The sequence below is a fragment of the Neophocaena asiaeorientalis genome, unplaced genomic scaffold (genome assembly GCF_003031525.2).
Source record: "Neophocaena asiaeorientalis asiaeorientalis breed wild unplaced genomic scaffold, Neophocaena_asiaeorientalis_V1.1 scaffold132, whole genome shotgun sequence".
NCBI lineage: Eukaryota > Metazoa > Chordata > Mammalia > Artiodactyla > Phocoenidae > Neophocaena > Neophocaena asiaeorientalis.
The window spans coordinates 314,637-336,487 of NW_020173393.1; the positions used below are offsets into that span (position 1 = coordinate 314,637).

General features: G+C 38.5%; 1 protein-coding gene across 4 annotated transcripts in view; it reads right to left on the minus strand.

Annotated features, from left to right (window-relative positions):
• NCOA3 (nuclear receptor coactivator 3) overlaps nucleotides 1–21,851 on the minus strand; it is a 121,684-nt gene that overhangs the window by 53,375 nt on the left and 46,458 nt on the right. For 3 of the 4 annotated variants that reach the window (XM_024746765.1, XM_024746762.1, XM_024746763.1), the window contains exon 2: nucleotides 5,194–5,275. The exons of the other annotated variant lie outside the window; for it this stretch is intronic. The gene's annotated coding sequence lies outside the window, so the exon portion shown is untranslated. The remainder of the gene's footprint in view (nucleotides 1–5,193; nucleotides 5,276–21,851) is intronic. 4 annotated transcript variants of the gene reach the window in all.

The window sequence follows — 21,851 nt, forward strand, 5'->3', positions numbered from 1 at the left end:
TTCCCTGGCAGTCCAGTGGTTAAGACTCCACGCTTCCACTGCAGGGGGCACAGTGGGGAACTACTGATAAGATTCCCGCATGCTGTGGCCAAAAAAATAAATAAAATACATTCAAAGAAGCTTATATGGTTAATAAAGACATCTTTCTGTACCTTTTTGCAAAGGATGAAAAGAGGCTTTTTTTTTTTTTAATGAACTCAAGAATCAACTGTGGGACTTCTATTTTAGACCAAGAGAGAATAATAGGATTCATCCCACCATGAACTGAACAAATTGTAAGAACAAACTATATTCAGATTACCAGAGAACAAGCAGTGAAAAACTGTGGTCCCTGAGATCAGGAAAACAATTGCGAGCTGGGGGGAGATGGACCAATATGACAACATGAGCCCTACCACCAGCCAGGCTTCCTACCAGGAAGCAACAATTTTTCCAGATCACAGCACAAGGATAAGGAACCCAAACAAAGTCCAGCAATCTTGCTGAATGGACAAGATAATAACCAGCATTCAGGATGGCCAAGCTGGATGTATTCTGCACGGCAGTTTCTCAGAGTGACTGACAAAACTGTAGGGACTAACAAACTGATCCTGAAATTTGTATCAAAAGAGTTAGATTACCCAGAGCAATCATGGCAAAGAAGAAGTTGTTGAAAGACTCACATTACCTACTTTCAAACCTTACTATAAAAGCTGCAGGAATCAGGACAATATATGTGGGCATAAGGACTGTTATACAAATCAATGGCCAGAATAAAGACCAGAAATAGATCCTGATTTTATATACATGTATACATCTGTGTGTGTGTGTGTATATGTAAGTATGTATATATGTATGTATATGTTTGTGTATGTATTTATACACACACACACACACACAGTTAGTTGATTAAGTTACCAAAAGCAATGCAATGGGAAAAGGAGAGTCTTTTCAATAGACAGCCATGGAACGGAATGTCAGTATTTTAAAAAACTGATCCTCAATCCTTTCTTCACACCATATGCAAAAATTAAATCAAAATGGATCACAGACCTAAATATAAAGCTAAAACTATAGAACTTCTACAAGAAAACAAAGCAGAAAAATCTTCATAACCTTACAATAGGCAAAGATCTCTTAGCACATTAAAAAAGGATTAATCCTAAGAGCAAAAAATTGATAAATCAAGAAAATGAAAAGGGAAGACAAAGGCCAGAAGAAAATACTCTCAAAATATATCTGAAAAGGATTTGTATCCAGAACATTTTTTTTAACTCATACAATAAGAAAACCACCCAATTTTAAAAATGGGCAAAATGTGAACAGACACTTCATAAAAGAAGAGATATATGTGTAACTTGAACTCTCATATATTGCAGGTGGAATATAAAATGGTAAGCCACTTTAGAGAACAGTTTCAATTTCTTACAAAGATAAGCACACACTTAACAGAAGGCGCTGCAATTACACTCCTAGGTATTTAATCAAGAAGGAAAAAAAAAATCTGAAGACCTGTACTTTAATGTTCCTAGAAGCTTTATTCGTAGCAGCCAAAAATAGGAAACACAATGGAATACTACTCAGCAATAAAAAGAAAGAAACTTCTGACACAAAAATGTGGATCCATCTTAAAAAACACGCCGAGGGAAAGAACTTGTACAGCGTGACTGTGGGGAAACAGGTGCTCTCACATATTGATGGTGGGAACCCGTATGGTATAATCCTTATAGAGTGTAATCTGACAATATCTAACAAAAACTATAGATGCATTTACCCTTCAACCTAACAATCTCACTTCCAAGAATCTATCCTGAAGGTATACCCCCAACAATATGAAAATATATATTCATGAGGTTATTCGCTGCAGCATTATTTTAATCACAAAATACTGGAAACAACCAGGTAATATCCATACACATGAAACTGACTGAATAACCTACATGCACATAATGGAAACTATACATCTATGTAAAAAATAAATGAGACTGGGGCTGGGAAAGAAAAGAGGCAGTGAGGAATTGGTGTTTAATGGGCACAGTTCTCAGTGTAGGGAGATGAAAACATTCTGGAGATGGATGGTGGGGACAGCTGCAAACAGTGTGAGGGGACTTAATGCCCCTGAGCCGCACACTTAAAAGTGGTCAGAATGGTGAGTTTTATGTTATGTAAAGTTTACCATGATTTTTAAAAATGAATGGGAAAGACCCCTTTGGCATGATATGGCATTATTTCCAGGAGATATCAGTAAATGAAAAGAGCAAAGTGCAAAAGAATATACATAGTATGCTACCTTTTGTGAAAACAAAAAGAAAAAGGAAAACATATTATACATATATCTGCTTGTCATTACAAAAAGAAGCACAGGGAAATACTTCAGAAAACACTGAAGATAGTTTCCTCCAAGAATGGGGAGAATGGGGTAGAAAGGATACAGAAGGGAATGTGTATCTTCTGTAAAATTTTGACTTAATGTGTTCATATTCTACATAATCAAAACATAACCAATCAGAATGGGAAGGAGCATTTTAAAACAAACTGAAACTCAAGCATACAAATAAATAAATCTCATTTCATTTCAAACAAATACCATAACTACATTATGCAGAAAGTAAGGGTGGGAAATAAAACTGGGGAAGGAACGTAAAGTAGGAGGAGGGAGGACTAATTCAAGTAATTTAAGAATACAGGATTTGACACCTAAAACTAACACAACATTGTAAATCAACTCCAATAAAAAGTAAAAAAAGAAATACAAATATGCAAATCTTACAAAAAGGTGGGGGGGGGGGACTTCCCTGGTGGCACAGTGGTTAAGACTCCACACTCCCAATGCAGGAGACCTGGGTTCAATCCCTGCTTAGGGAACTAGATCCCACATGCATGTCGCAACTAAGAGTTCTCATGCCCCAACTAAGGAGCCCGCCTGCCGCGACTAAGACCTGGCACAACCAAATAAATAAATTAAATATAAATCAATCAATCAATAATTTAAAAAGAATACAGGATTTACTCTCAGTCTTGGGGAAGTGGAGAACTATATACAAATTCTTCACTCACTTGAAGTAAGTTTGTTTACTGTGAAATGGTCACAGTGAAATGGTCAAGTAATTCTGAAATTATTTTAGATGTATTATAGGATAGAGCAAAAGAGTAAATGTACTGACAATGTTGGGAACCAGAGCTCTCATGGCATAAAAACGAACATAAAGGGACTTCCCTGGTGGTGCAGTGGTTAAGAATCCACCTGCCAAAGCAGGGGACATGGGTTCAATTCCTGGTCTGAGAAGATCCCACATGCCACGGAGCAACTAAGCCCACGCCCTACAACTACTGAGCCTGCATTCTAGAGCCCGCGAGCCAAAACTACTGAGCCTGTGCTCTACAGCCCACAAGCCACAACTACTGAGCCCGTGCACCACAACTACTGAAGCCCATGCACCCAAGAGTCCATGCTCCTCAACAAGAGAAACCACCACAATGAGAAGCCTGCGCGCCGCAACGAAGAGTAGCCCCCACTCGCTGCAACTACAGAAAGCCCACACACAGCAACAAAGACCCAATGCAGCCAAAAATAAATAAAAAATTTTTTTAAAAAAGGACTTAAAGGGCTTCCCTGGTGGCGCAGTGGTTGGGAGTCCGCCTGCCGATGCAGGGGACACGGGTTCATGCCCTGGTCCAGGAAGATCCCATGTGCTGCGGAGCGGCTGGGCCCGTGAGCCACGGCTGCTGAGCCTGTGCATCCGGATCCTGTGCGCCACAACAGGGGAGTCCACAGCAGTTAGATGCCCGCGTACCACAAAAAAAAAAAAAAAAAAAAAAGGACATAAAAATATGAAATGAGAGGTGCAAAGAAAGAACCCTGTAGCTGTGGAGTGAAACTGGACATACTGACATAAACTCATGATTTCTAAACTACATATATTCATGTTGCTATGAATAAGTATATTTATGTATGTATGTGTATAGACATTCATATATTTTCTAGCTGTGTCACTGTAAGGGTCAAGAAGAGAAGACAACCCAGAAGCAACAAGGACACCTACCCTCCACCACACAGGGATCTTGGTCTCTAATACTATTCTCCACAAGGACACAGGAGCGTCATTAAAAGAGCTCCACTGGGAATGAAACAAGAAAATGACCATTTTGGAACCATTATGGTAAAAAATCAGATCAGACAAGAATCATCAATGAACGCTAAATCTAGGGCAAATTGTGACAAGAATTGTGGTACCAGCATTGTCTCCCCCACAGACTGCTTACTGCTTGCCAAAGAAGGAAAAAAAACTATACAGTGGAGAAATCTGGCAACACCTTGGCCAAGTGATCAAAATTAACATCCCAATGAGGGACAGAATACACCATGTGCCTCCAGAAGTTGTGCATCTTTCTCGGAGGATCACATCACCTATGCAGTATTCCAGCCAAGAACGCATAACCACATTCTAATTGCAAGAAAACTTCAGACAAACAGAAAATGAAGAAGATTCTAATAAGGGAGGGGAAGGGGTTGTGTTCTTCAAAAATGTCAACGTCATAAAAGACAAAGGCTGTGGAAATATACCAGGAAAAGGGAGGCTGAAGCAGGAGCGGAGCGGCTGGGCCCATGAGCCATGGCCGCAGAGCCTGTGTGTCTGGAGCCTGTGCTCCGCAACGGGGGAGGCCACAACAGTGAGAGGCCCGTGTACCGCAAAATAAAACAATAATGTTACCAGCAAAAAGAAATTTAACTAGCTAAGAAAAGCATAACCGCTTTCTTAGCTATCAGACAATTTTTCTATTCTCATTTTTCCTATTCTGATGCAATAATAAAAGTCAGGAGAGGAGTTAGATGAAATGTTGTACACCAGCACAAGCAATCCGGTGAAACTGGTCTTCACAAGGTGAAATAGTCAAAATGGGTGGGGCTGATTCAGATTTTGACTATGTGCCATTAAAATATTCACACCTAAGGAAACAGTGGGCAGGTGATAGTGTCTCATATTAAACCGTAATATACAGTTCCGACCCTTCCCCAAAAATTTATGTTTGTATATAGAATACACATATATATTCACTTATTCCAAGTGCCTTCATTCAACTAATAGTATTATTAAAGAGGAAAGCATGACACATAAAATAAGCTTAAGATTAAACCATAAATCAAGAAGAGGGCAGTACCTTCAGAGGCTGACGTCAAAAAATCACAAAAGATCCAAAGTAAAACTGAATTACCTGGCTAACCAGTCAGATGATGTTCAAGTAGGAGTTTATTTTTATTGGTCTCTGACTCCACTGTTCAGCAAGTATTTTGATCCTGAGGACAAAAAAAAAAAAAAAAAAAAAAAAAAGGGTGTTGATTTTTATTGCCCTTTCTTTATGTAAGTACTATTATTAGTCACACAAAAAATAACTTTTCCCACCTTTCCCTTCCCTGGACATAAGAAACAAACAATAACAACAAAAAGCTATCCAGTATAAGGCCTCTTCCTGGGAATTTGAGCTCGATGCCTTATTTTGCCATATATTACTACTTCTGCTAAAAAAAAAATTTTTTAATAAAAAAAATAAAAATCAGGCAGGGCATACACAATACAGTCTGTCACAGTTTGTAAACATGGATAACACAAAGTGGAGATAAAGGAGATCACCTTCAAGTCCTGAAAAGTGATGAAACCAGCTGGGTAATTTGAACTTGGGACGTTCCCACCAGTCCAAAAGTAATGTTCAACAAATTAACAATCTAAAATAATATAGGACTTCCCTGGTGGCACAGTGGTTAAGAATCTGCCTGCCAATGCAGGGGACATGGATCCGAGCCCTGGTCCAGGAAGATCCCACATGCTGCGAAGCAACTAAGCCCGTGCACCACAACTACTGAAGTCCGCGCACCTAGAGCCCGTGCTCCACAACAAGAGAAGCCACCACAATGAGAGGCCCGTGCACCACGACGAAGAGTAGCCCCTGCTCACCGCAACTAGAGAAAGCCCGCACGCAGCAATGAAGACCCAATACAGCCAATAATTAATTAATCGATTAACTGATTAATCGATTAATTAAATATAAATATCCTGTCAGAAGCTAATTAAATACTGAAGTCAAAAAAAGATAAATACCCACCAGATGGATGGATAAAGCAAGCAAGGAGAAGCGTAAAACACAAAAAAGCCCTGGATATTTTCTTCCCCTCTAGGAAAGGGTGTATCATTTGAGTCACCAACAAAAAATAATTTTAAATGGGAGACAGGTAAGTGAGGGGCAGTTCTTCAAAATAAACTGCAATAAATACATGAACATAAAGAACAGCAGACTTTGCACTTGAGGAGATGTGGAGCAGGCTCTAGTGCAACAAGAAAGTGAGCCAATAAAAACACTCAACATCACTTATGATTTTCCAAATGTATCAATAAAGCAATAATTTAACTATTGCTAATTCTAGAGATATCTATAAAGACAAGAACCATAACTATGCCCTTAAATTAATAGCATTTACACTGGAATTGGCAAGTCTGTTGAGGAAGGATGGAAGAAAAAAATGATATATTCACAAGTTCCGAGTAACAAATACATCACAGCCATGGCCAATCCACATGTAGCATAGAGAAGACAACCAACCACAATCTAGCTGCATGGTGTGAAGGATCTGTTGCACTTTTTTTTTTTTTCGGTACGCAGGCCTCTCACTACTGTGGCCTCTCCCTTTGCGGAGCACAGGCTCCGGACGCACAGGCTCAGCGGCCATGGCTCACGGGACTAGCCGCTTCGCGGCATGTGGGATCTTCCGGTTCCCCTACAGCGGCAGGTGGACTCTCAACCACTGTGCCACCAGGGAAGCCCGGTCTGTTGCACTTTTGAAACTCAAATTAAAAGTGCGAAAATGAGGGACTGGGGCTCGTTGAGGATGGAAGGATATCACATTATAATGTGGATAACAAAGGGAAAAGAGGAAAACCCTGGTAATATATCAGTGCCATGCAATTAAAGTTATAAAAGGAACTGATATATCTAGTACCAGGTCTACTGATAAGCACAGTAGTCTCTAGCTTATAACTGAGATACATGCCATAAGTAAGGTGGTTCTTGGACTACATCTTCCAATCCACAATAGTATAGCTAGTTGTTAGCATGACGGCTAAAGGGCAGAAGCTTCAGAGCCCACCAGATCTAGACTCAACCAACTCCCAGCTCTTTCACTTACTCGTTAGGTACCCCTGGGTCAACTAAAGACATCTTTGAGCCTTAGATTTCTCATCTTAAAATGGCTATCACACCTCCTAAGGCTCTTGTGAACATTAAGTGAAAATGCTTAAATTACTTATTAGTACCTAGTATACAAATGCTCAATAAATAAAAACAATTATTAGCCAAACAAGACTATCTGACACATAATATAACAAGAATTACCAAGCACAATGAAATTAAAAAATAGGAGAAAACACAATCATCAGTTTTAGTTTTTAAATGAATTCAATGTTTTACAACGTGAATTTTTTTTAATTTTTATTTTATTTATTTATTTTGGCTGCATCGGGTCTTAGTTGTGGCCCGCGGGATCTTCATTGTGGAACACAGAATCTTTAGTTGCAGCAATGCGGACTTCTTAGTTGCGGCACGCACACAGGCTCTAGTTCCCCGACTGGGTATCAAACCCACAGCCCCTGCACTGGGAGCATGGAGTCTTACCCACTGGACCACCAGGGATGTCCCTATAACTTGAATTTTTATATCCAATTTAATTAGAAGACAGTGAAGGGGGAAAAGGTAGGCAGAAGTCCTGTAAAGAAAATCCAAGGTTTTCTGGCCCTAATTTTAAATCAAGTTTCATTTCAGAAATAGTTCTTTTGTTGTTGCCCCTTTTGGGGGGCTAACGGGGGTCAGTGGGGTGGCATTAGTACCTAAGAACAAGAGGGGTGGGAAGGAAAAGGAATTTGAGTCAGAATGTACCTAGTACCCTAATGACTGACCCGGGAAACAAGTCTGCTGCCTAACGTGAAAGGCTGGCGAGACAGCCTACATTAATACTCAAACATTGTCGTACTCCTGGTGAGAACTATCCAAAGGAGTGCTGACCCAGCCAATCTGTACCCACAACCCCCAGGACCCAAAGGAACACCATCTATAAAATTCTCCTCTCCCGGGAACTATGCAGTTGGATTAGAGAGGTCCCCAAATAGTCAAAGATCAATGACTGGCCTGCCTACCAGGAACCTGCAAGGAGCAGATGGTCTAAAAAGTACTATATACCAGGATCCCGTAAAGTATGGAACTGTTGGGGAACTGCAGTTAACTTGCCTAGAACCAAGATTCTGCAAAGGCAACAATCAAAGCATATTTCCTGGGACTGTACTTATTACCTTCATCAAAAATAAGTTTATCCTGGGAATTCCCTGGCGATCCAGTGGTCAGGGCTCTGCACTTTCACTGCCGAGGGCTCAGGTTCAGTCCCTGGTTGAGCAAGCCGCGCGGCACAGCCAAAAAACAACCTTATCCTTACTCCTTTTCATAGTTTGGACTTTAGTCAATCACACACACAAAGTCAAATCAGACCGACATAAAAACTGAATTACACAACCCCCAAATATTAAATATCGCAGTGGGGGAGGGGGCAGGGTATGACATTAATTTTTCTACTATAAATAACAGAAAGGTGACTGATGAGATCCCCATTATCAAAACCTGCACCACTAGAAAGCTATCGGGGGCTTGGGGGAGATCAAACTGAGCTTTGTTAATAGCTAGTCTGAGAAGGTGTGCCTCGAGGCCAGAACAAAGATTCAAACTGGGGGAGGGGATATGACAGAGAGGAAAATCCAAACTACATGATGCTGATGCTTGGAAACACCGACTGGACAAAAACAGGCCACTGAATATTATTGAACGTGTTTTTCTTTTGCCGTTGAACATGGAAGGGGGCAAGGATTCTACTACTAATCATATTAAACTCATTGTTCTTTCCATGCTGCTGCAGGCAGGACTCCCAGGTACTCCCTCCTCAGTTCCCTAAAATCATAGATAGAGATGAGGAATCACCATCTTTGGGAAAAGCCAGCTGTTGCCCACCCATCTTCAAAGCACTACAGAGTAAGTTTGTGTACCAACTAAATATCAGGTTACTTAAAGATTACATAATATTGGCATAAACTAAACTTAAAATATTTTTGCAGTTGAGATTATTTACCAAGCAATAAATATAACCTTTGTCAAAACTGTAACACCAGATTTTACTTGCAACAATCAACTGCAACCAATTTGTAGCTATAATGAAAGGGGAAAAAAGGATGTAAGTTTAATACCATATGAAAATTTAAGGGCTTCCCTAGTGGCGCAGTGGTTAAGAATCCGCCTGCCAATGCAGGGGACACAGGTTCGAGCCCTGGTCCGGGAAGATCCCACATGCCGCAGAGCAACTAAGCAAAGCCTGCGCGCAGCAACAAAGACCAACATAGGCAAGAGTAAATAAATAAAATTTTATTTTAAAATAAATTTATTTTTAAAAAATAAATAAAGCAACAAAGACCCAACGTAGCCAAAAATAAATAAAACAAATAAATTCATTTTAAAATATACTTATTTTAAAAAAATAAAACAAATAAATTTATTTTAAAAAATAATTTGTCTTTGTAACAAAAGACAAATTATTTTATATAATTTAAAATTATATAAAAAGATGCTACTGTTTTTGAAGCCGTATAAACTTAACTCAATAAAAAGAATTTTCTCTTTAAAATTTATTATTTAGCCCATAGTTATGTGCTCAAGTAAATAAGGAAAAATGTATTTGGTACCCAAGAGAACATTGGTAATACACTGATGACAAACTTTCAAAAAAACCATAATCTTTTTGACACGGGGAGCAGGAATTATTTCAAATTACAGCATACACAGGCCTAGTAAAGTAAGGACAGGGTTAAAAAAAAAAAAAAACCTGACATGTATTACCACCTATCCTGTGATGTACACTAGAAAGGAGCAAGCTGATTTGTTGTAATTTATTCTACACAGTCATTTAATAAGTTATAATAAATGTTTAGTTCTATGTGGAGCCAACCTGAAAATTTAAATGAGGCAGTTAAAAAAGAAGCCTTGATTTCAGAAAACCTAGTTTTTGGAAGTTCAGATTCATAAAGTGATCTGTGGGAGGCATCTAATTCACTTAAATGTTTGTTCTGCACCTATTAGATGTCAGGCGCTGCACAAGCACTCAGAAGTAAAAGCAAACTATGGTTCCTGCTGCTAATTAGCAAAGGAGAAGCAGCTACAAATTACCACTATGGTTTCCGAAATGAAAACCGTGTTCATTCAGTAAGCATCTGCTGAGCATCAACCTGCTACGCTGCACCGGAAACCAGGGATACAAGGAAGAACCAGAAGATGAAGACAGAGTCTGATAATAATATTAAAGGAGAGAAGAGAGAAGGACGGCCCTGCCTTTTTCATAGGATTGCTCTGGTAACTATAAAGCACTATTTACAGGTGAATGAAAGACAAATCCAAAACCATTTACCTCCGCAAAGAAAAAATAAAGGGGGGAGAAAGAATTATTGACGAAATTTGAATGTACAGATAACTTCTGCAATTATTTTCCATAGTTAGAACCGAAATGCCATTTGAGTTTCTTTATAACAAAAGCAAAGAAGAAAAAAACTTTTGTAAAATGTTATTTGTGTAAAAATCATGAGAGACAGAGGAAACATTAATGGGGTGTATAAAGGTTGCTGAATATGAAAGCTATTTTTAACTCAACACATTCAGGAAATCATGCCATACATTTTGCTTGCACTACGATGCTATCCACTGATGAACAATGGCAGTAAATATAACCATTCTGCATTTTTTAAATTACCTTGAGATTAAGGAGAAAACTAAAAAACTCCGGTTGGCAGACCAGTTTATTAACAAGCCCCATATCTCTGGCTGAGCTGTAGTTAGTAATGACATGATTGCTAAAACAGGCATGAAGCCAGCCGCCTGCTGGTGCTTGTTCCACCTCCCTCTCCCGCATCTCCTGGAAAAACTGCATGCAGTGCTGCACGATCACACAAAATAAATACAGGAAAGGGGGTGGGAGGGGTTGGGTGGAGAGGTGAGCTGAAGCTCTGGGCTCCACCAGTGGAAGGCGTTCCACAAGAATTGCTACAGGGTCAAAAGTTTACAGTGGTTTCAATTTCACCTTTTAGCAGCCAATCAGGAAACAGAGACTGTACGCTGACCCTCAGGCTGCAAATGAACATTAACTCATTGGCCACCAGGATTGCCTGTATTCCTTTTCTTGCAAGGCTTTCCTTTTCCCTTTTTTTTTTTTGGGGGGGGGGGGGGAGGGGAGGTAGCAGAGGAGGAGGCAAAGAACATTTTAAGTTCAAGATGATGATTTTATTGAAGACCATGTATTTTAAACAGGTATTTGAGGGGAGAAATGATCGAGTAATTTTCCTTGAAATTATCCTGTAGTATCTAACAAACCAATCATTAATGCTGGTATGGAGACAAAGGGTGAACTTAGGCAAGTTAAAGAGATAGATTTATCTCCACAAGGCTGCAATTCTAAGAACAATTTACAATATGATGAAAGATAATGCTGGTTATGTTTCCAGTAAATGCTTTTAAAAAAACTCAGATATTGAAGACATTTAATCAAAGTATTTATCTAACCCCAATTTTTTATTTGCATAGATTCTCCACCTCCTCTCCTAATCATTAATTTATAAACGTGCAACATGCCTGTACTTTTCATACTGTACATCTACCGAAATGCAGGTACAGCTCCTAAGGTTTAAGCTTTCTTTTCTTGTATTTCTCTCCTCAAACAGTTCAGTACACAGAAGTGACTCCTATGTACAATAAACTCAAGAGTGAACCCCTTGGCAATAGACTCAACTACTCTCCAATTCTTTTTTCTTAATGTAAACTTCTCCCAAATGCAGAAAACATCAGTAAACTAATCCATTACTCTTTCCAACATTCTATATTTAACATTGAGCAAGGTTAAAATGAAGATCTGTACTATACACACCTTAACTACCCTACATTTAAAAACTAGATTTCTGTGACGCGTTACATGATAAAAGTGAAAGAGCTGTATTAACTGCTCTATCACAATGATCAGTTAAATACTAATAAGCAATTGTATGAATTTGTAGTCAGAATATTTCTCATTAACACAATAGGTGGTCGAATTTTAGCAGTCTTGTTGACTTAATTTTAAGTTATATTTATAAGGCCCTGTAGGTGCTACCACTACCTAAGAAAACGATTCCATGTAGGGCATTAGTTTTCTTACCCAAACCAACAGAGTAAGACACCACAGTCATTTCTGAACACCCAAAGATAACCAATATACAAAAGTATCTTACTTAATATATAACTACTAAAGGGCCCCAAAATAAATTCATAGGTATAAATTTTCCACAGCAATTTAATGTAGTTAAGATAGTAAATAAACTTGATCCTAATGTAGAGGGTTTTTTTTTTAATTCAGCATTAGAACAAGTAATTTTCTAGTAACAACTCCCAAACCTTCATGATCTAAGTTTATGCATATTTGTCTATAAAGAGTCTTTACTTTTAAAATCTAGGTGTTTTTTTAAACATGGTTTGCAGAAGTTTTTTTAATGTATTAAATTGGAGGAGTCTTCTGTACATCTTCTTTTTACAAGATGGCCTCATTCTGAAAGAAAATGGATGCGATAAAATTTTACATCAAGTCAGCATGTTAGCAAGAAGCTTTTTGTGTGTTCTGAATTTGATTAATACAAGCCAAGGTCACTTCCTGAAAGATGCCTACCATTGCAGCTGCAGGCAAACTAGGCTCCAGTGTAAAGCTGGGGGAAGGGAATGGGTGATGGCATTTATTAACACTCAGACGGGCTTCCATCTCCACCAGCAGCAATTTAAGGAGGGGGAACAAGAAGATCCCAGATTTCCTGGCATATAAAGATTAAAATATTTGCACTCCTTAATATTTAGAAACAGAAATTTAATCAATATGTAATACTCATGTCAAAATTACATCAAAGATATCCTCAACACTACAATACATTAAAACATTTCACTTAATACTATACAAATCATCAAACACCAGACACTAAAGTAAACTTCGCATTCAATACAAAACGACCTGTACTTGCTATGCAAAACGCCTACAAAGGCAGATACAGGCCCTTGAAGAAAACAGAATCAGAGATTCAAATTTCTCTTATCTAAAACTAACAGTGGCCTAAAAGTCATGAAAGCAGAAATCCAAAACACAAAAGTCTGTATTGCAAAGTTTTTGCAGAAGTTTTGTACTGTAATTCAATTTAATTTTCTTCTTACCAGCATAAATACAAATATTATCTCTGTGCTCAAAAACATCATCAAGATATACATTATCAGCAACCAGAACCTTCTCCCTGAATAATTAATAATAGCAAAATTTAACTGAGTGATTACTATGTACAGCTAGGAAACTATATTAAGTACTTCACCTGTCCTCTTTGAAGTCCATATACATTTCAACTAACTGGATAAAATATTAGGTAGAGTCTGGAAATCTACACGCTCCTTATAATTTTCTGTACGTAACCTTGGACAAATTAGATTGATTTTGTGTGCCTCATTTTTCCTACCCACCAAATGGGAGATATGCCTGAACCAAGATTTTCCAGAGATATATCATCAGCAACGTGATTGTACAGTAAACACAAAACCTGGCCTTTTTTTTTTTAATTCATCAACATGTTCAAAGCCATTATGTTTCTATTTTCTACATAAATTGAGAATATAATTTTGTCCCTCTCTTATGTTCCCCACACTTTCATTCTGATTGAAGTTTGGTTCAATTTTAACAACAAAAATAAACAGATATTACATGTGCAAGTTCAAACAAATTGATGCTTTTTTTTTTTTTTTAAAGTCTTATACCTTTCAGTGACTGGCAGGGAAAAGCTATCATTTAATGGGCACAGAGCTTTCTATATACCTAAAGGGCTTTTTAAAATCATCTTAGGAAACGGAAGGCAACCAAGCAAAAAATACTGTGAGAAGTCCTGAATTCAGAGAATCTAGTAGCTGGGTATGGCCAAGGAAGGTATTCAGAAGAATTCAACAAGACCTAATCATATGCCTTTGAGATGGAACAAACTCTAAAAACAGACTAAGGGTAAAATTAGTTATTCAAACTCCTTCTCCCCCAGGACATCTTGTGAAACACTAAGGGGGAATAAATTTTTCCTCAATTTCTCCTACCCTCTATATTCTTTCTTTCCGTCACATGACTTGTCACATGACTTATTCCAAAAATAACTCAGAACAAAGCATAGAGTTAAACAGTAGGTAGCTAGCTTCTTGCCACAGACCAACCAGGGTATGGAAGGTGCAATTTTCCCTCGCATCTCCAACTAAATCATTCTTCTCCCCTGGTTTTATCCAAGTACCCAATGCAGTCCTCACTTGGCAAATAAGACAAACTACATTGGGGATACAACAGTAGTTGCCTGGTCTTCCTCCCATACTAATGCAGTTTCTGTGCCAAAAATAGAACCTAAAAGGAAATACTGGCTATAAAATAAAAATAAACAAAATATTGGCCTGCATGTCTTCTTGCTCTGTCAGAGCAGTTCACAGACAGAAGTTTGAGAATCACTCTTTAAAAGATTCACAGAGTGTTTAAAAAAATAAAGATTCAAATATTTTCTATGGCTTCAAACCAAATGGACCAGCTATCCCATAATTGAAATTTTCTGTTTAAAAAAAATACAAAGTAGTATGACACATAAAATGGTATTATTAATCAGTAATAATGCAGCTACACCATATGCTTATTCTTTGAAAAGCACATTAGACTATAAGCCCCAAATGCACCTCTCAAGTGAAAAAGCCAGTATGTTGTCATTATATTCAATGTTTGCTGAAATTATATCATATTCCACAGGACTGCTATTCCAGTTTCTGTGGATACAATGGTAAACAAGACACAAGGCCCTCACAGAAGTCCTTAAATTCAGAGAGCCTCATTCCTGGGCAAAGGAAGGTCCTCAGAGGAGTTCAAAAAGACCTAAGCGATGAGATAAAATAAACCCTAAAGATGGACAAAGGATAAAAAATCACAGAGCTAACATTTTACTGGCTATTAACAATACACAAGGTATTTCCAGAAGGTATTTCCAAAAAGTGGTTAAGCCATAAAGGAAGTAAATAGGGTGTGTGATATAAAAGAGGAGGGAGGTAGGAAGAGGGAAGTAATTTCAGGTCAGGGAAGGGCTCTCTGAAGAGGCAACATCTAATCTGAGAGCTGAAAGGAACCAACCATGCAAAGAGGGTTCCGGGCAGATAGCATTGTATATAATAGCACTAACAGATAATGAAATTTATATATTTATGTACATAGGTATATATATATATATATATATAAGAACTCCGGTCCTCAGCAGTGAAAGCGCAGAGTACTAACCACTGGACCACCAGGGAATTCCCATGAAATTAATCATTATTAATGATAATAAAATAGATAATTGATTAAGTCTAACAGTCTCAACCTTCTTCCCACTTCTAGTCTGGGACCCACACTGTAGGCCAATAGGAACTTGAAAATTATGTGCTAGTAACCTGCTTCATTTTAAAACTTACCTTTAGGGCTTCCCTGGTGGCACAGTGGTTAAGAATCCATCTGCCAATGCAGGGGACATGAGTTCGATCCCTGGTCCGGGAAGATCCCACATGCCACAGAGCAACTAAACCCATGCGCCACAACTACTGAGCCTGCACTCTAGAGCCCACAAGCCACAACTACTGAGCCCGAGTGCCACAACTACTGAAGCCCATGCGCCTAAAGCCTGTGCTCCGCAACAAGAGAAAAGCCACTGCAATGAGAAACCCGCGTACTGCAAGGAAGAGCAGCCCCAGCTCGCTGCAACTAGAGAAAGACCACCACTGCAACAGAGGCCCAACACAGACAAAAATAAATAAATAAATTTTTAAAACATAAAAAATAAATAAAACTTACATTTAATAAAAAATCCATGAGATCCATACTTAAAGCCAGTATACAACATAGCTTTCTAGAAAGTATTATTCGTAATAGATGGGACAAGGAAGTATTACTAAAAATAATAATAGATTTAGAGGAAAAAAACAGATTCAAATTCCAGCTCTCCTAATAATAACGTTACCACCACCACCCATTACTTCCTCTATAAATTACAGAGAGCATCTCTTGCCCTACCTATCTCAAAGAGCAGTTATGAATGACTGAGATCCTCACTGCCACCCACATTGTCAGAAAAAGCCATGTCTCTTAGTGGAAAAAAACATACAGCCCAACCACTCATTAAGGGAGACTCCCAGGGCCTCACACTTGAGGGTATTTGTTATTTAAACCCAGATTATTAGAATATTGTGGGTATCTGGCTTCCCAACTTTACAGCAGATTAAAAAGGACAGACTATCAGAAGCAACAAAGTAGTAACAACAAGAAAGCAGAGCTAACTGGCAGGCAAAAGACAGTGAAGGAAAATAGGTGAAAAAAACTTCTTTTAATTTAAGAATAGCAAATACAAAAACTCGTCAAATTAAAGTGGCCTAGACTCAGTCATTCAACCTTATGAGAAACACTCCTGTTCAATTCAGGAGGTAGAAGAGGTGTCACTCACAGCAAAAAATAATAATATTCTTAATGTCCTGAATCGTTAAGAAAAGATTAAATACACTTAGCACACTGCTTGAAAGGGGGAAGTTTGAATACGCTTAAGGATTTCAATTTCCGAGGGTTAATTTTTTTTTTTTTAAACAAGCTCTGTGCTATAATGGTTGTTTTTGGCTATGCACAGCAACCATCTGGGCTTCTCTGCACCGTTCTGTTCTATTCCCAGCCACTCCCCATTGTGGTGCTTAGAGGCAATGGAAGTATTCACAAGGCAAGCAGCAAAGGTTAGAAAACCTGGGACTTAGATGATCAACAGTTTAGGCAAGAAAGGGCTTCCACTAAGTACAACACAAAATCCAGAAGCCAAAAGAAGTCAGTTTGTTTTTTGTTTTTTGGCCACACCATGCGCCATGCGGGATCTTAGTTCTCCAACCAGGGATCGAATCCATGCCCCCTGCTTTGGAAGCGCCGAGTCTTAACCACTGGACCACCAGGGAAGTTCCAAGAAATCAATACTTTTAAACATATTAAAAATTATAACCAAAAAAACAAAGTTAAACATTAACTGGATAAATTTGGTACAATTTGAACACCAAGATAATAATGGTAAAGAATTATAATCTACTGAATAAACTAAAATTTCATAAATCCACAATAAATATAAAAATATATACACAATGGGAAAGCTCTTCTTTACAGCAGAGAGCCAACAAATATAGAAGGAATGATCGAACTGGAAAATCACCATTTGGAAAAGTCATAATCATCATTCATTCAAGAGGCAACAATCATCAGTGGAAGCTACAACTAGTGCTATAAGTTTACGGAGTGATAGGGTATTTCCATAATCACAGGCTCAAAGCCTCGAAACCCAACAGCAAACTTTACGGTTAACTCCCAAAAATAACCTTACAATGGAAAAAGCAGCAGACACCACTGCAACCAAATGGTCAATGTTAGCATCGTCAAAGATGGGACTGATCTGGTTAGAGGAACTGAGAGCACATCATGTCCATGGTATTCCTCCCTGAAAAGTGCAGAACTTGAATCTAAACATGAGCAAACACCGCACAAGCACAAACCGAGACTTTCCTAACATAACTGAAGTATCAATGTCATGAAACAAAAAAGCAAGCAGAAACTGTCCCAGATTAAACGCGACTAAAGAGACATAAATGAATGCAGTGCATACAATCTTGGATTTCCCTTCCCTCTAGAAGACATTACTGAGACAACTGGTGAGATCTGGATAAGATCTACAGATTGTGTCAAAAATAATTTCATGATTTTTATAATCATAGTGTGATAATATTAAAAAAGTCCTTGTTTTAATAAAATATTTAGGAGTAAAGGAGAATCATGTCTGCAACTTACTCTCAAACGGTTCAGAAAAAATACTTCTTTAAATTTTAAATGATAGGAGAAAGCAAATATAGTAAAATGTTAACATTTGAAAAATGTGAATGAAATGTACCTGGGAGTCTTTATATTAATCTTGCAACTTTTCTGGTAAGCCCCAAATTAAGAAGAAATGAAAGATGCAGGGGGCACAAGTTCAATTCCTGGTTAGGGAACTAAGATCCTGCATGTTGCACAGAGCAGCCAGAAAAATAATAATAATAAATAAATAAATAAATATTAAAATTTTTAAAAATAAAAGATAAATAACAGACTGGGAGAAAATACCTGCAGTGCATAAACAGACAAGGAATGAAAACCCAGAATACACAGGAGCTCTCACAAATTAGCAAGAAAAGACAACACAAGAGGAAAAATCGGCAAAGAATCAAAATAGGCAGTTCAAGGCTTCCCTGGTGGCACAGTGGTTGAGAGTCCGCTGGCCGATGCAGGGGACACGGGTTTGTGCGCCGGTCCAGGTGCCGCGGAGCGGCTGGGCCCGTGAGCCATGGCCACTGAGCCTGTGCGTCCGGAGCCTGTGCTCCGCAACGGGAGAGGCCTCAGCTGTGAGAGGCCCTCGTACCGCAAAAAAAAAAAAACAGGCAGTTCACTGTAGTACAAATGGCCAATAAACACATTAAAACATGCACAACCCTTCCAAGGATTAGGGAAATGTAAAATAAAAATAATGAAAGAAAATTATACCAGTTGGCAAAAATTAGTAATTTTAAGCAAGTATCCTTTAGGCTCAACAAGCCCATAGCACAAGTACATCAAGATACAAAAGATATGTACAAGGATATTCAACATAACACCCTATAAAAAGAGCAAAAAAAGGGAGGAGGGAACAAATAATGAGCATCAATAGGGGAATATAAACTTTAATTAGATACAAGCTCCTTGAAGTAAAAGACTAGCACGTTTTTTTCATTGATATTTGTCCCCAGTAACTGACACATGACAAGTACTCTATATATATTTGCAAATGAATGGATAAATGGTTAAAGAAAGGACACACAAAATGGTGTATTATACAGCCATTGAAACAAACACAGTAGATCTACAAAATAATCACCTAAAAAGATGCCCATGGAACTAAAAAAAAACACTTGCAGGCAACATATAACATGATTGTTTTAAAGTATAAGATCACGTCTACACAGATACATATGCTTACTCTTAGGGGAAAAGTAGAGAAAGGTACACAGAATTTGATGAGTGATTAAACTGCCAGAATACTTTAACTGCTGTACTTTCATTATTGAACAGAAGTTCTTGTGCCACAGGCCCAGTAGCTCCATGGCATGTGGGATCTTCCCCGACCAGGTCTCGAACCCGTGTCCCCTGCACTGGCAGGTGTATTCCTAACCACTGTGCCACCAGGTAAGTCCCAGGGGAGAAGTTTTTAATAGGCAAAATTTGGGGTGAGAGCTGCAGGGTGTGTGACTTTCTTCTGATTAGTTGGTGGTGAGGTAACAGGGCAGTGTTCCAGGAATCTTGTGCTCAGCCAGAAGTTACCCTCCTCCACCTGGGTGGGGGACTTAGTTCCTGCAGAAGATATTATGTATATTCCTTCAGGAGGAACCAGGAGCCAGCCCCAAGGCTGTACTATTGTTTCTTGACTGCTCCTCCTTTCTTTCTGCATTCCCTCCCTTCCCTGATTAACAACTGTTTGATTCTGCCCTTTGGAACTCAGGGAAGGTCAAGGAGGCTAAATGAAGCCTATTTCCTACAAACAAGAAACAGGGGACAAGGAAAGGATTTGTACCAGGGAGGGCCCCAAGGGTCCTGCTCCGTTTCACTTTGAGAGGTGGGATTATGACTAACTTTGTGTTATCACTATGTTTAAGTAAAAACTAATTTTTTTTTAATATTTATTTATGTATTTATTTGGCTGCACTGGGTCTTTAGTTGCAGCAAATGGGATCTTCGTTCCCTCGGGCGGGGATCTTCATTGCAGCATTCGGAAACTTTTCTTTTTTTAAGTTGCAGCATGCAGGGTCTTCAGTTGTGGCATGCAAACTCTTAGTTGCGGCATGTGGAATCTAGTTCCCCGACCAAGGATTGAACCTGGGCCCCCTGCATTGGGAGCACAGAGTCTTAACCACTGGACTACCAGGGAAGTCCCAACACTGAATTTAAAGAAGATGCCATTTTTAAAAATTAAGCTCTACAAAATGTGAAACTTCCTAATGTAATACAAAATGAACAGATTAGGAAAACAATTATGTAACACACACCAAGAGTCTTAAAAATCTTTGATCCAGATTCTACTTCCAGGAGTCTATCCAAAGGAACAGAAATGCAGACAAAGCTTATGTACCAAATGTTCACACCAGCATTACTCTTAACAATTATAAGACAGAAGCAGCCTTTAAAATATTTAAAGTTCTGTACAATTACACATAAAAGGAAGACGCAGAAATATATAGAAAATATACACACAGGAGAGCAAAGAAAAATTTAGGAAATGGACCAAAATACCCCCAAGATCACTAGGTACCTTTTCCCACTTTGAAATGGCCCACAAATTTCCAAAACTGGCTTGTTTGGATTTTATAACCACACAACAATATGGAGCATGTGACAAGGTTGTAATTTATTTATGTATAAACATTCCTAAACCTTATTTTACATTTAAAATACTAACTCCTTACCTAAGTCAGATACCAAGCCCACTTCCTCAATTGCCAATTTAAACCAAAAAAAAATAAATCAAGACAAGTCACAAATTGGGAGAAAATATTTGCAAAACATTTATCTGATAAAGGACTTGTATCCAAAAAATACAAAGGACTCTTAAATAACAACAGTAAGAAATAACATAATCAAACAACCCAATTTTACAATGGCAAAATATCGGGGCTCCCCTGGTGGTCCAGTGGTAAAGAATCTGCCTTCCAATGCAGGGGACATGGTTTTGATCCCTGGTCGGGGAACTAAGATCCCACACACCGCAGGGCAACTAAACCCACACGCCGCAACTACTGATCTTGCGCGCTGCAACTACTGATCTTGCGCACCACAACTACTGAGCTCACGCACCTCAACGAGAGAGCCCTCACGCCACAAACTACAGAGCCCACGTGCCCTGGAGCCCGCATGCACCGCAACAAGAGAGAAAACCCTCACACTACAACTAGAGAGAAGCCTAAGCAACGCAACAAAGAGACTGCACACTGCAACGAAAGATCCCACGTGTCTCAACGAAGATCTCAAGTGCCACAACTAAGACCTGATGCAGCCCAAAAAATAAATGTTTTAAAATTTTTTAAATAAAAAGGCAAAATATCTAAATACCTCACCAAAGAAGAAATACAGATGACAAATAAGCATATGAAAAGATGCTCAATATCATGTCTTTGAGGAATTACAAATTAAAACAAAAATGAAACCACCACACATCTATTAGAATGGCTAAAATCTAAAAAACTGACAATAACAAACGCTGACAAGAATATGAAGCAACAGGAACTCTCATTGCTGGGGGAATGCAAAATGGTACAGCCACTTTAGAAAACTGTACGGCAGTTTCTTACAAAACTAAACATTCTCTTACCATATGATGCAACAATCACATTCCTATTTAAGTAGCCAGCTGACTCAAAAATATGTCCATACGAAAACCTATACACAAACGTTTATAACAGCAGCTTTATTTATAACTGCCCCAAACTGGAAGCAACCAAGATGTCCTTCAACAGGTGAATGGATAAACTGTCGTATGTCCACACAATGGATTATTCAGAAATAAAAAGAAATGGTCAAGCCAAGAAAGACATGGAGGAACCATAAATGCACAATGGTAAGTAAAAGAAGCCAGTCTGAAAAGGCTTCATACTATATGATTCCAACTATATGATCTTCTGCAAAAGCC